General features: G+C 43.1%; 1 long non-coding RNA gene across 1 annotated transcript; it reads left to right on the top strand.

Annotated features, from left to right (window-relative positions):
• The first annotated feature begins 9,211 nt into the window (after positions 1–9,211).
• Positions 9,212–10,939, top strand: LOC119198707 (uncharacterized). The gene is made up of 3 exons (XR_005114545.2): positions 9,212–9,415; positions 10,491–10,588; positions 10,705–10,939. It is a non-coding gene; the product is annotated as an uncharacterized LOC119198707 (long non-coding RNA).
• The last annotated feature ends 1,404 nt before the right edge of the window (positions 10,940–12,343 follow it).

Raw genomic sequence — 12,343 nt, 5'->3', positions numbered from 1 at the left:
CCATAAGGCAGGGAGTGCCGCCACATTCCCCCAGCCGTGAAATAACAAGTGGTATTAAGTCACGGTAACTGTCGGCCTCCTTCCTCACGCTTCCTCCTGCCCTCTAACATGCATGAGTACCAACCCACACAGGCATCTGTTTCAACATGACTTCAAAATATAAAGAAGTCTACGTATCTGTTTTCCACTTCTGTTTACGCATCAGTATCAGGCGTGCAGTGAGCATGCAGCAGGTGGCTTCACATTAACCTTCAGCCCACAGTCTGAGCAGCGAGGCAAAGCGCAGGGTAGGGATCTGGTTTCCGCCCCTCCGACTCTGCATCCCTGCGGACTCCCATTATACATGACATCAGAGCCTCTCGACAGCCTCGCACAGCTGTGGCCAGAGCGGATCTGAGCAACACCCAGGACCCAGCCCACCTTGTATGTCCTCAAACCCAGGCGGCTGGGACATTCAGACTGTTTTTTATTTTTCATGTAACCAAATAACTAGGGCCGGGACTTTAGCGCGTTAATTACGATTAATTAATTACAATGTGAATTAAGATGAATTAATTACACAAAAAAATAACACATTAAACATTTTTTACGCATTTTTACACGTATTGTTTGCACCGCGGAACGTTTCTCACTGGATGAGTTTCGGGAGGACCGATTATACTGGAGCACCAAGTAGCGTTCATGACTTCAGACAACAACAAACCACAGTGAACATGAACGAAGAAGCTGACGAGACCGTGTCGGGTGGCCCCGTGAATGGGAAATCTTCTTATAATAAACACACGGATGGAAGCGTCGATAAGAGCGTGGTTGTGTGCAAGCTGTGCAACAAGGAATTCACATCGAGCCTCAAGTATCACCTCAACGCAACACAACTAGCAGCTAGCGTGGACGTACAAGGACCCACACCCAACCCACACTGCACCAGATGACTGGTTTAAGGACCAGGGTAACTAAGTCCACGTCTGAAAAAACAACCAATGTTCTGAATGTACTTGAAAGTATTGGTCTACTTAAAAAAAAACCTAGTTTACACAAGGTCTACTTACCTATAGGCTACCTGAATTTCTGAAAGTACTATATTTCTAAATATGCTATTTCTACACTTGTCTGCTGGAATTGGTTGAACAAAAATAAAAATCCATGTGAAAAAAATTACTTCAGGTCAAATATTTATGCAATTAAAATGTGATTAATTTTGAATAATTAATTAATATTTTTAATCGAGTCCCGGCCCTAATAATATATATATATATATTATATATATTGACCTTACATATATTTTTTATATAATAATTTCTTACCTTTTATTTTAAAAAAATCTTTTTTTTGACCCTACATATTTTGACTTTTTTTCCCATGACATGACTGGAATGATCTTAGATGGAGCAACCTACACGTCCCTGTCACTAATGCCAAATGCCCCAAATTTCTGTACTTTAAACCTTATCTGGGTTCAACCCTCAAGGGACATGGTGGCTCTTCCTAAATCCTTTTTTAGTTTTGGGTAACTGACATTTATAAAAAATCATAATGGGATATTGCCCCAGAGACGGATTGGTGCATCTTGGAGGATCAACCGTGCTATTCATCCTTCCTGCATTGGTAAAGGCACAAGTGAGTTGAATTTGAATGTAACAGAGTATTGGAGGGTGGATGCACTGAAAAGGGTAAACAAATCTACACCCTGTGCCAGACTGTCAGTTTAAGGTTGTCCACAGGATGCCCTGAAGTAGACAAACATGTGATTGTCTTGAAAAATGCCCTCAGAGGCTGTAATAAGTTTCATGTCAGTGTGACCACTGAATGAGACACATCTGCTCATCTTTACTGACTCATCCGGCCTTCTCTCCCGTCAAAAAGGTGGAACCCTATAGGCTACGTAGCATGGCTAATAAGTGCTAAAAGCAAAGCAATTAACATCAAGTCAATTCATCAACATTCAAAAGATTCTTCATCATTCTTGACAATGCCATCATAACTCAAGTGAACGCGCCTTGTGTTTCTGCATAACCCCTAGGGTTCACTTCTCTGAAACAACCAGTGGGGACAATGCCCCCACTACTACCTCCGCGGTAGTGCGCTCAAGACTTGGCGGGTGGGATTTGAACCCACTGGCGGTGCGCACAGAGGCTTTTGGCACCCTGCACTCACCCCTACACTACCAGTCCTGGTCACATTTTGGCAACTTTGATTCTCCTATTTAACCTTGAGCATGTGAGTTAAACCTCAAAACTCTTTTTAAATGCTATTTCCACATCTGGGCTTGAACACACAACCTTCAAGTGCAGTGCAGGGGCTTATGTCAGCAGCTCTTCCGCTGTGCTAATTCACCACACACTAACCAACCCTTTGTTTGTTGTATTTAACCTTGAGATTGCTACTCAAACCTGAAGTAAAGCCAAAGGCTCAAACCCAAGACTGGGCTTGAACCTGCAACCTTCAAATGCAGTGCAGGCTTGTGGCAGCAGCTCTTCCGCTGTGCTAATTCACCACACACTAACCAACCCTTTGTTTGTTGTATTTAACCTTGAGATTGTTTACTAAACCTCAAAACTGTTTCAAAGTTTACAGTTTGAAGCCCTGACTGCAACCAAACCCTCCTTCTGAGAGAGCAGGTTTGAACTGAGGATCCTCCACACTTCAGCCTTCCTGCTATCTCCGTGCACTGTTCCACCACACACCTGTTGATGCTTTTGAATCCAACCTCAATTCTCATAGATTCTCAGGCTGGAATCCACAACCGTTCCATACCGTTATAATAGAATTGCAGGTCAAGTAAAGTCATATAATGTCATTTCTAATAAAGCCCTAGTTGATTTTACTACTTTTATGCTGTGATCCTTATTTCACTTTTTTCGACATGTGTGCTGATGCCCGCATGTGAATTGAGAGGATCCATACCGACTCCCCTATGGAGCTAAACCAGTCTGAGGGTCCTCCTCAGCTGAGTGGAGAATAAATCCCGGAAGAAATAAACACGTTTGACACACGGCACCTTGAGGAGAGAGAATCAAATCCCAAATGTGGATCAGGAAGGTCAGCTTTGATTCCAAAGCTTTGATTAGTTATACCTAATGATTTAGTGTTTTCACATGGGACATGACAAGAACATTGGCATCCTGAGTGAAAGTCCCCCTGATGAGACTTGCACTTATGATTTTAAACGTATTTTGTGGTGCATCAAAACAAACAGAATGTGTAAAAAAGTGCAATACAAACTAATAAAGAAAGAAATTCCCATCACAACGTTTTTTGGAAAAACAATAACAGTAAGCCCGATCGTTCACATCATTTTCAGTTAACAACTTCATTATTTGAGCAACAACAACTGTTGAACTTTTCCTTTTATTTGTTGTACATTCGTATTTCCCCACACAGCTTCTTCTCCTTTCTGCTCCTTCAACGACCACTGAGGAATGCCAACAGGTGCTGGCTCCCCTTTCCCTTCGCCACCAACGAAATGGGACAAAAGAACAACTGGCGAGAGCACCTGTTTTCCAGCAGGCTGGGAAACTGGAACCCGCTTCCCAAATCACACTTGAGAGAGAAAAAAACCCCCAAAGTGCCAGTATCCGCTGCCTTTTCTTTTGTTACAGCTGAAGACAAACAGCATACAGTTTGCATCAGTTAACCCTCCGTGTGCCGCTGGATGGACGGCCTCTGAGGGGCCATGAGGTTCCCCCAGACTGCCCTCCTCTCTGGGCTGCGCTACAGAGACACCATGTGGTGGCTCCTCACACACTGTAAGCATTATGTCGGGTGTCCCTGCTGAGCATCAATCAGATGTAGATTTATTTATATCTATATAGATATATACATCACATAGTGGTAGAGATGAATCGTACCTGTCTCAATGAAGAGATTTTTTAATATTATATCGCAAAAGGTACTGCATGTACAGATAAGTATTCTAATTCTATTATAAGTATAACATGTGTCCACTGAAAAAATACTTTGTGGTTTAGGGGGCTTTTGTTTTCTGAAACAGGCCATTATCAGTATTTACTATTATTACTAATAGTACTTAAGTACTAAATGTAAAAATGTATTAAAAAAAATGATTTTGTGAGAACATCTGTAATGTATTGTGAATAATGAAGGCCAACAATACAAAACTGTGAAAAAGTATTTAAAAAGGGACTGTCGACATATGTTGCATTGTTGGCTTTAAAAAAAACATTTTGAGTTGAGATCACCTGAGAGACATACGGTCAACCATTCCCCAGAGAGCTCTGCAGGAGACAGCTGTTACAGATAGTGTGTCCACACACACACACACACACACAGGAAATCATGACGGCCGGGTGGATCCTCTCCAGGGCCGTAGGTGCTGTGGAGCCATATGGTCGTTCTGGGTCACCACCTCCACTCAGGGTTCAGAGGTGCCTCATTCCTTATTGACATTAGATAAGACACATTTAACAGGATTGAGCCACGCTCGGCCAACACGGCTCCCACCCCACAGTATATGTACAGCCTGTATTGATTTGACTATTTACTGTAACAATCAGTGACTCACTATTCATGTCCAAATGGCTTTTGGAGAGGCTTGACAAGCCTTCGTTCCTGCCCTCCAAGGAATGTGACTTTCTGCGAAGTGAAAGGTAAAGTTTCCTAGAAGATTGAGGCGAATAAGCCTCAGAAGCTAAAGCCGTTTTGTGTGTGTGTGTGTGTGTGTGTGTGTGTGTGTGGCTTGCATGCACAGAGAACTGGCAGAACATTGCCCCTCTGAGGTTAGACACGCTAGATGGAAAATAACACTCAAACACCTCCAAAATAATTCATCAGTCTCTCCTTCTTCTCCTCTTTCCCATGCTATCTTTGATCTCTCCAACCCAAGGCCCTCCTGTTCCTAATTCATCTGCCTGTACCTGCCCCTTTTACAGCAGCACCCTCGTGCTGACTCTGCCTCTTTTCTATAAAAATTGGATTCAGGGGCTGCTTTATTCACAGAGGGATTGACTTCAATGCCCGTTTTATTTTCCCATCCCTTCTTCTTTTTTTCCTCTCCTAGGAAATGCCACAGAGATAGGAGAAAAGGGGGAGGGTTGAAGCTCTTCTGGGTTGTATCTTCATCAGTTGGGCCCAGTGGTGCTGCTGCTGCGGGCAGCCCTTTCTGCTTCTCTTCTCTCTCAGTCGTCCCTCTGCATGTGTGGCCAGAGGATATCACGGTTCCATTACCTGAAAAAGCCCATTCCACCTTTTTGGTGAAAAACAAAAGGAACATGCGATATCAGAGAATAAATGTGGGCTGCGATAAGACCTCGTGGAGGGTGGGGGTTCCCTGATTGCAGATGATTGAGTGGGCTCGGCTTTGGCATCTCCTGAAGAGGCCCCCGTTCCCCCTCATCCTCACCTGTGCAAATGGCCTCTTGTCTGCTGCCAGCTCCTGATTACTCTTCATCTGAGCTGGTGAGGAGAGTAGATGGAGGGCAAAGAAGAGAGAAAGGGGTGCCTTTTAATTAAAAACAGGAAATGCAAAGACACAAACCAAATAAAATATAACGTTTAAAAATCCAAAACGTTTCAGCTACAGGAAAAAAACATAAAAAAATCTAAATTAATGAATTACTGTTTTAATGTAGCTTTGTTCAATGTAGTAGGTTTCATCCCAGCTTGAAATATTGTTTTTAAGCATAATCATTTATATATTTATTTCAAATATATATTTTTAACCAACAGATTTATGGATCAAATTGTTCTACAATCTATTGTAGAAAAGACCTTTATGCTAATAGTAGTTTGATGATGGGAGTGGATAAGGGAGCTGTTGACTATTTCTGCATGGATTTAGATGAATCTAATGGGATCAGACGATTTGATAAAGTGGTTGAAAGGGGAACATCGGCAACCAAGAGTTATTCAAATATCCAGATTCTGACTGCTGTTAACGTAAAACCTTCCACGATCACTGGCCACACACAGGGCTATCACTTAGATGTGCTTTTAGCTTGGTATCTCCATGTTTTATAGGAAAATCCCCCAAAAATTCCACATTCTTTGTGGGTTATATTGATTAATTTCTTTACCAGTAACATAGAAACTAATTCTTACACATCAGAACACTCACAGGAGTTCCCCTTGAGATTGTTGTAAGTAGTTACAGCTTTTATTAAAGGGATGCCATTTTCAGAGCAGAGGCCAAAGCAGAGCCTCAGAGGGGACCAGGTTGAATGGTGGGACTGTGCCTCCTCCTGGCAAGTTAAGCCGATGCGCAAGTGTTAAAAGTGCGGCCTCTCTTTCCACCAGCAGGGGGCGCTGCCTTTGGATGAAGTCTATGAGAAAACGACTACTTCTATCTTCATGTATTACCTCACTAAGCTTTGTAAACATGAGTGCATTGCATCAATGTCTGGGCTCAAACCCTCTTTAATACACCATGATGTATATTTTGTAAATTATGGTACATTTTGAGTCAAATGGACCATAAGCAGGGCGTGCTGCAGGGCGGACCTACTGTGATTGACAGGTTGCTGCATCAGAGCTGATCTGATGTCTCTACGTCAAACATACCCATTCCAAATGTGGTAACTATCCATTGGTTGTGAAAAAACCAACATGGCAAAGAGCAAAATAACCAAACCCAAAGTCTCCAAACCAGTGGGTGACATATGACTACATTTGTGCTAACATACAGTCTATGGCCTATGCCTGACGTAACATTATTTATGGCTGAGGATGTGGAGGTATGATGAACATTGCTTGTAGTTGTACTCATTGGTCATGTCATGGTAAATTGTCGGTAAGTACTCATTCACTCATAAAATTAAGCACAAAACACTGATGGGTTGCAGATTCAAATGACTATAAACCAATTTGATGGACTATTGATGGTTTTCCAGGAGCACGATCGGATTTGTGCAGGATATTTAACAGACTACCATCTGTAGTGTTTTCTTTTGTAACAGTTGTCTTTTCCAGATGTAGAAATTTCCAGTTTGTATTTGAAGATTCCAAACAAATGTTATTGCTGATTTACTGACTGAAACAGAATTTGGGGGGATTACCCATGCAGGACAGTGGTAGCAAGTGTGCCGTGTGAGGGAAACATCCCCTGAATGTACCTGTGAGGAATAGCCAGGTATTAAGTGTTTTATCTGCAATACCTGCAACCATGTCAAAGATTATCATTAAGAAACACATCAATATGACTAAACATAAAGTTTGACAACCATTAGACTCTTTGTCGGTTAAAGCTAACAAATCTGAAGAAATGTTATGTTAGATAAAAATCAAAACTAAAATGTGTGTGTATGATAAAAGGTTTGAGCATCTTAGAAAAAAAGAACACTTTAATGCTGAGTCGGTAAAACAATTGTTTTACTAAAACACAACCTGCAGTCGTTTGTTGCCGCCACCTCCGACTCGCTCACGGCGCCGGGCGCCTCCATCTGTTGCCACTGTTGAAAGGAGCGCCTGGAAACACGTTTGTGTAATTTGGCATGTTCTTTCAAATGGAAATAATGCGCCTGTTTCTCTGTGCAAGGGGAGGCCCCGCTCTGTCGTGGCTTTGAAGGTAAGATTAAGAGGACATTTTAAGAGGTTTTTTCTTTTATCGCGGTTCAACTCTCTCCCTCGACTGCTGATTCCTTTGCTTTCAGTCGCTCTGTCCTGAAATGAAGGGCCTTTCTGAGAAGGGCCATTTGCCCACCATCACCTAGTGTGGAGGCAGCCTTCAACGTGTAAACTGTTAAGTCAAGAGAGAGATAAATGAATGGGATTGGATTTGTAAGATGTGCATAAAAAACAAAGAACTCGCTCACCATTTCTTCAAGAGATTTTTCTCAATGATACGAAGGAAAGGCCGTGAACCTGCTTTCAGTTTGTACTTTGCGCCATTGGTTGAAGTGAATTGAATCAACGTGTATATTTGCATTTATGTTTTGTAATTACAACTTGTGAAGTATCATTTCGTAGTTATGTTTTTTTTAAATCACATTTTACAAGTTGTCCTTTTAGAGCAATACATGTGGACCTAGAGGATTTTTTTCCTCCCGCCTGGCTCGAGGACCGGCTGAACAGATTGGAGCTCTGCTGCGGCAGCCAACATGACCAGCAGTGCAAACAAGTGTGACTCAGATAGGACCACGCCATAAACAGCCTGATCCCACCGAGGAGGAAAGTGGAGGTCAAATTATTCGTGTGCGCGCTTGAAAAGCAAAAAGCACGATGTCTGCAGTAAGTGAACGTGGCTGTTATGCATCACGTTGGAGGCTGTCGGCGCTGACGCCACGTTGGCGTTTTTTCCCCTCGCAGCGGCCTAACACAAATGTAGCCTGCTTTAGTAAGATGATCCGTCACAAGGGTTTAGTGTTACAGCTGCATTTTGTGACCTGACTGAATCACAGCAGGCGCTGGCAAAGTTTTAACTACATCATACGGTTTATCTGTAGCTTCAGCCCAAAATGCTAACCCTCATAGGGATGAAATGGGCAGCAAATTGTGACAGCAGAGGCTGCTGAAAAGGGATGTTTGCAAAATCCACATTGGACCAATCCCCTCCTTTTACCTGGAGGAACCAGGACTTGTTGCGTTAGTAGTAATCTACAGGGACATGTAATCCTAACGGTCAACTTAATTGACGGTTCATTCACCACATATCAGTTTATTTGACATGCAGAAATACCACGTTCATACTGTGTGCACTTATCCCTTGTCCAGTTGGGTACCCTGAACTACAGACATTTTGACTGTACAATTTACAAACCTTTGATAATCGCAACAGCATCTGAAACCACGAGTCTGACGCCTCAGAATTCTGTTATTCCACATTGCTAATGGTAATGACATTTATTTTTTTAGTGCACAATTCAATATTGCCATCATTTTCTTCATAAAGTTGGAGGCAAAAGAACCACTTGTGTACCCGCTCAACCTGTTTCCAGAATGGTTTTTCTACTCTCCAAGACCTTTAGATAATAGTGTAACATCCGGTGTTCGACCCCGCTCTCATCATACCTGGACATTCCAGAAGTCAGGTGGTCAAATCAGCAGCCAGCTGTATCTTTGCCAATCGCATGTTTTGGAATGCAGGAGGTTCCTCTCACTGCCAATCAGTCGCCTCTGCCAACTGCCAGCTGCTGACATTTAGGAGCAAACATCACAGTTTACAGCGTTCTCACAAACGTAAACACGCAGGAAGGCATTTGCACGTAGACAAACACTGGAATCCCACACTGCCAAGTTCTCTGTGTGGGAGAACTACCTCAGACGAAAACCACATCACACGCCAGCGAGACTGTGGCGGAACGACACACACTCATGCAACGCTTCACAGAGGGTTGCATGAGAACCTGGGCTCCAGCCTGACCCAGTCAGCCGGTTCTGGACACGCTGCCGGAGCAGAATGGAAACGGCAACACAGAACCAGGCTCCCAAGGTGAGACTGGATATCCAGGAAGGATGAAGGAAGGTATGTTGATTTCTTACAGCTCAACATGTTTTACTTTTTCAACGAATCAGTTTATCTGTTATAAGGGTAGATGCAACATTCTATATCTATAAATGAGATATTCACGTTATATTAGGCGGCATGGTTATTGGGTGGTGCTACATTTATTTCTGTTTATTGAGGAACTGCTTAATTACATACATTCTAAGAACACCACAGCTATTTTACCCCATTTACTTTGTCATTGAAGAATGTAGCACACATATCACGTCACACCACAACCAACAGCTAGGATTATTTGTTTTGACCGGTGACATCTTATTCTCAAACATCAAAACCTTTGTGTACTTTATGAGCATTTTATACATGGTTACAGTATTCAACAAAATGCTGTGCTTGGCTCAACACCAGCATATTAGCATAACGCATTAGCATTAGCACAGGATGTGGAAAGGAAAGGGTCAAAAACTGTTTATTAGTTTACAGTTTAATTATATGTATGTATGCGTTAACATTACCCATTGTCTTTTTTGTTGACTAATGACTAATTGGGGATGAAGTGGCTGAAGGGACGAGCCATCAATGTTGCAGACTATGAGCGTGTGCTATTTCCTAGCTTTTAAGACACATTACGATTGTTGATGGGATTACGAACATGTCTGTGCGTCTTTTACAGTTTAGGTTAGTTGTGCAAAAAAAGATAAATGGTGAGCAAAAAGGTCCACAAACAAAGAAAACTAAACTGGACGGACCGTAAAAGAGTAAATTCATTATATTGATGAACTCTCACTCTCTGGAAACTGTATTCAAGCAGTGGTCCTGTAGGCCCAGGTGTGCTTTGGCATATGAACAGACAATCAGCAGATTTTGGTCATCTGCGGCCAGTGATTCAGGGTGTCAGGGGAATGTATGAAAGGTTTATGCTCCTTCCTGACATTGCGTGCGCCACTAGACTTGACAGCAATAAAATGTGACATTTTATGCACACTATTCGCTGCAGCCAAGGTCAGCGGATCGGATGGTTGGATTGTGGCCCGTAGAATGCATAAGAAAGTCAGATCGATGAGAGACAGAGTTTTTGTGCTTTTACTTGCAGTTTGGTGGTGTTCTGGGTCTCGGTTTCTTGGAATGACTCAGCATCACGTTGGGAGACAGCTCCTCAAGTTGAGTGACGGCAATGGGTGCTTTTAACAGGTGGACAAATGCACAGAATATAAACAAGCACACACACACACACACACACACAGAGACCCAAACAGATAACTGCATGCTCCTCACCTCTTTTACTCCTCACCTTCTGGACTCTGCAGGACCGTTGGACAGGAGCCCTCATCTTCATCTGGTAAACACACACTCTCACCGTCAGGACAACATGCTTTTCGATATCCATGCTGAGCCTGAACAAATGCTCACGGCCCGCGGACAGTCCCCGCCCAAACACACCCGCAACACCCCCACAGAGGAAGTGAGATTAGCTTTCTGCTGCTGCTGTAATTCACTCATCCCTCTCCGCCTGAGGCCAAACGGCGCTGTGCCTGTACTTCAGTGGCTCATCCCTCTTGTGCACAGGTGAACGCAAATTCCTCTTTATTGTCTACGCTACGCCTCTACGCTGTTACCGAGGTGGTCTTCCTACAATACTGTAACCATTTCAATTGAAATAATACCAGATACAGATACACATATAATATGACTGAGGTGGTCTTCCTACAACCTCAGTAACACCCGGTGTGTGCCGCCCTTGGTGCTAATCTGCCATCTCAAATCCACCAATGTAACACTTCATATCTGACACGCTTTTCCCCCCCCCAGGAATTGTACCGTGCAGGGTGCGTTCACTCATGTCTCAACTCAACCGCTGAAAAACACACGTCCGAATTGGCAGAAAGTGGCAGCGCTCTGACGAGGCCCACCAACGTCTCACGGAAAGGACGCGGTGCCAGAAGCCCGCGTCATTAATCTGCGGCCCCCCCGCACGCCATCACCCGTGAGTCATGGGCACCCGGTGGGAGGAAGATCTCTGGCGCAGTTGGGCCGTGATCCGGGGCTTCTTTGCTGCCTCCACCAAGGACCCCTTGCCAGGACGGGCTTGGAAAGAGGTCACATTCTCCAAGGTGTGTCTAAACAGAAATGACATGTGGATGTGGCGTGAGCGGCGCCTCTCAGCTCCCTCCCGCCAGATCTAGCGCCGCCTGCCAGAAAAGCAGCCGCGTTTATTTTCTTTCCCTCTTTTATTCCTCCTTTTTTCTTCTTTTTCTCCCCCCCCCAAAAAAAACTGCTGGTTGCCAGAGAAAAAAGGGGATTATTGTTTGTTTTAATGGTTGTTTCATTTCTCAGGTTTATCCCAAAGAAATATAAATAAAGTCGAGAACGTGCTTGACAACTGGAATGATGCTTACTGTTAATTTGGGTCAACATTACTTCTTTTGCCTGAGGAGTTCTCTCTGTCACTTTCAATTTAACAGTCACTCCACTGACTGACATGTTTGTGGAAACGCATCCCTGCGACTTATTACCTTCACAACATGCCAACATAGTGTTTACAGTACATGTAACATCAGATCGTTCTGTAATCATACCGTGGCAGATGGTTATAACAAATGTGTGAATTAAAATGTAACACAAAAACTTTTGTGGTTTTCATTCACAGAAAATATTGCGTTTTAATAATCTCAGTAAGGTTGAATGTTGCCAAATCCCCTGCTTCCTGCGAGCAGTGTGATTTGCGAGTGACACCTTCCTGTGAAACAGGATGTCTCTATTTAGACTGACTCAATGGAAGGTGAAATAGCTCATAAAGATGCCCTCTAGACATGTATTAAGACATAAAAATAATCTTCTTTGAATTATAATCTGTCTGATGTGGTGCTGGTATGTATGTATACTTAAATAACTTCCCAAACTACATTTATATAAGATGCATATTGGATCAAAATTGGTTTCTAAATA

The sequence above is a fragment of the Pungitius pungitius genome, chromosome 19, assembly GCF_949316345.1.
Source record: "Pungitius pungitius chromosome 19, fPunPun2.1, whole genome shotgun sequence".
NCBI lineage: Eukaryota > Metazoa > Chordata > Actinopteri > Perciformes > Gasterosteidae > Pungitius > Pungitius pungitius.
Note: the sequence above shows the minus strand (reverse complement) of the source record. Positions and strands in the feature narration are given on the sequence as shown.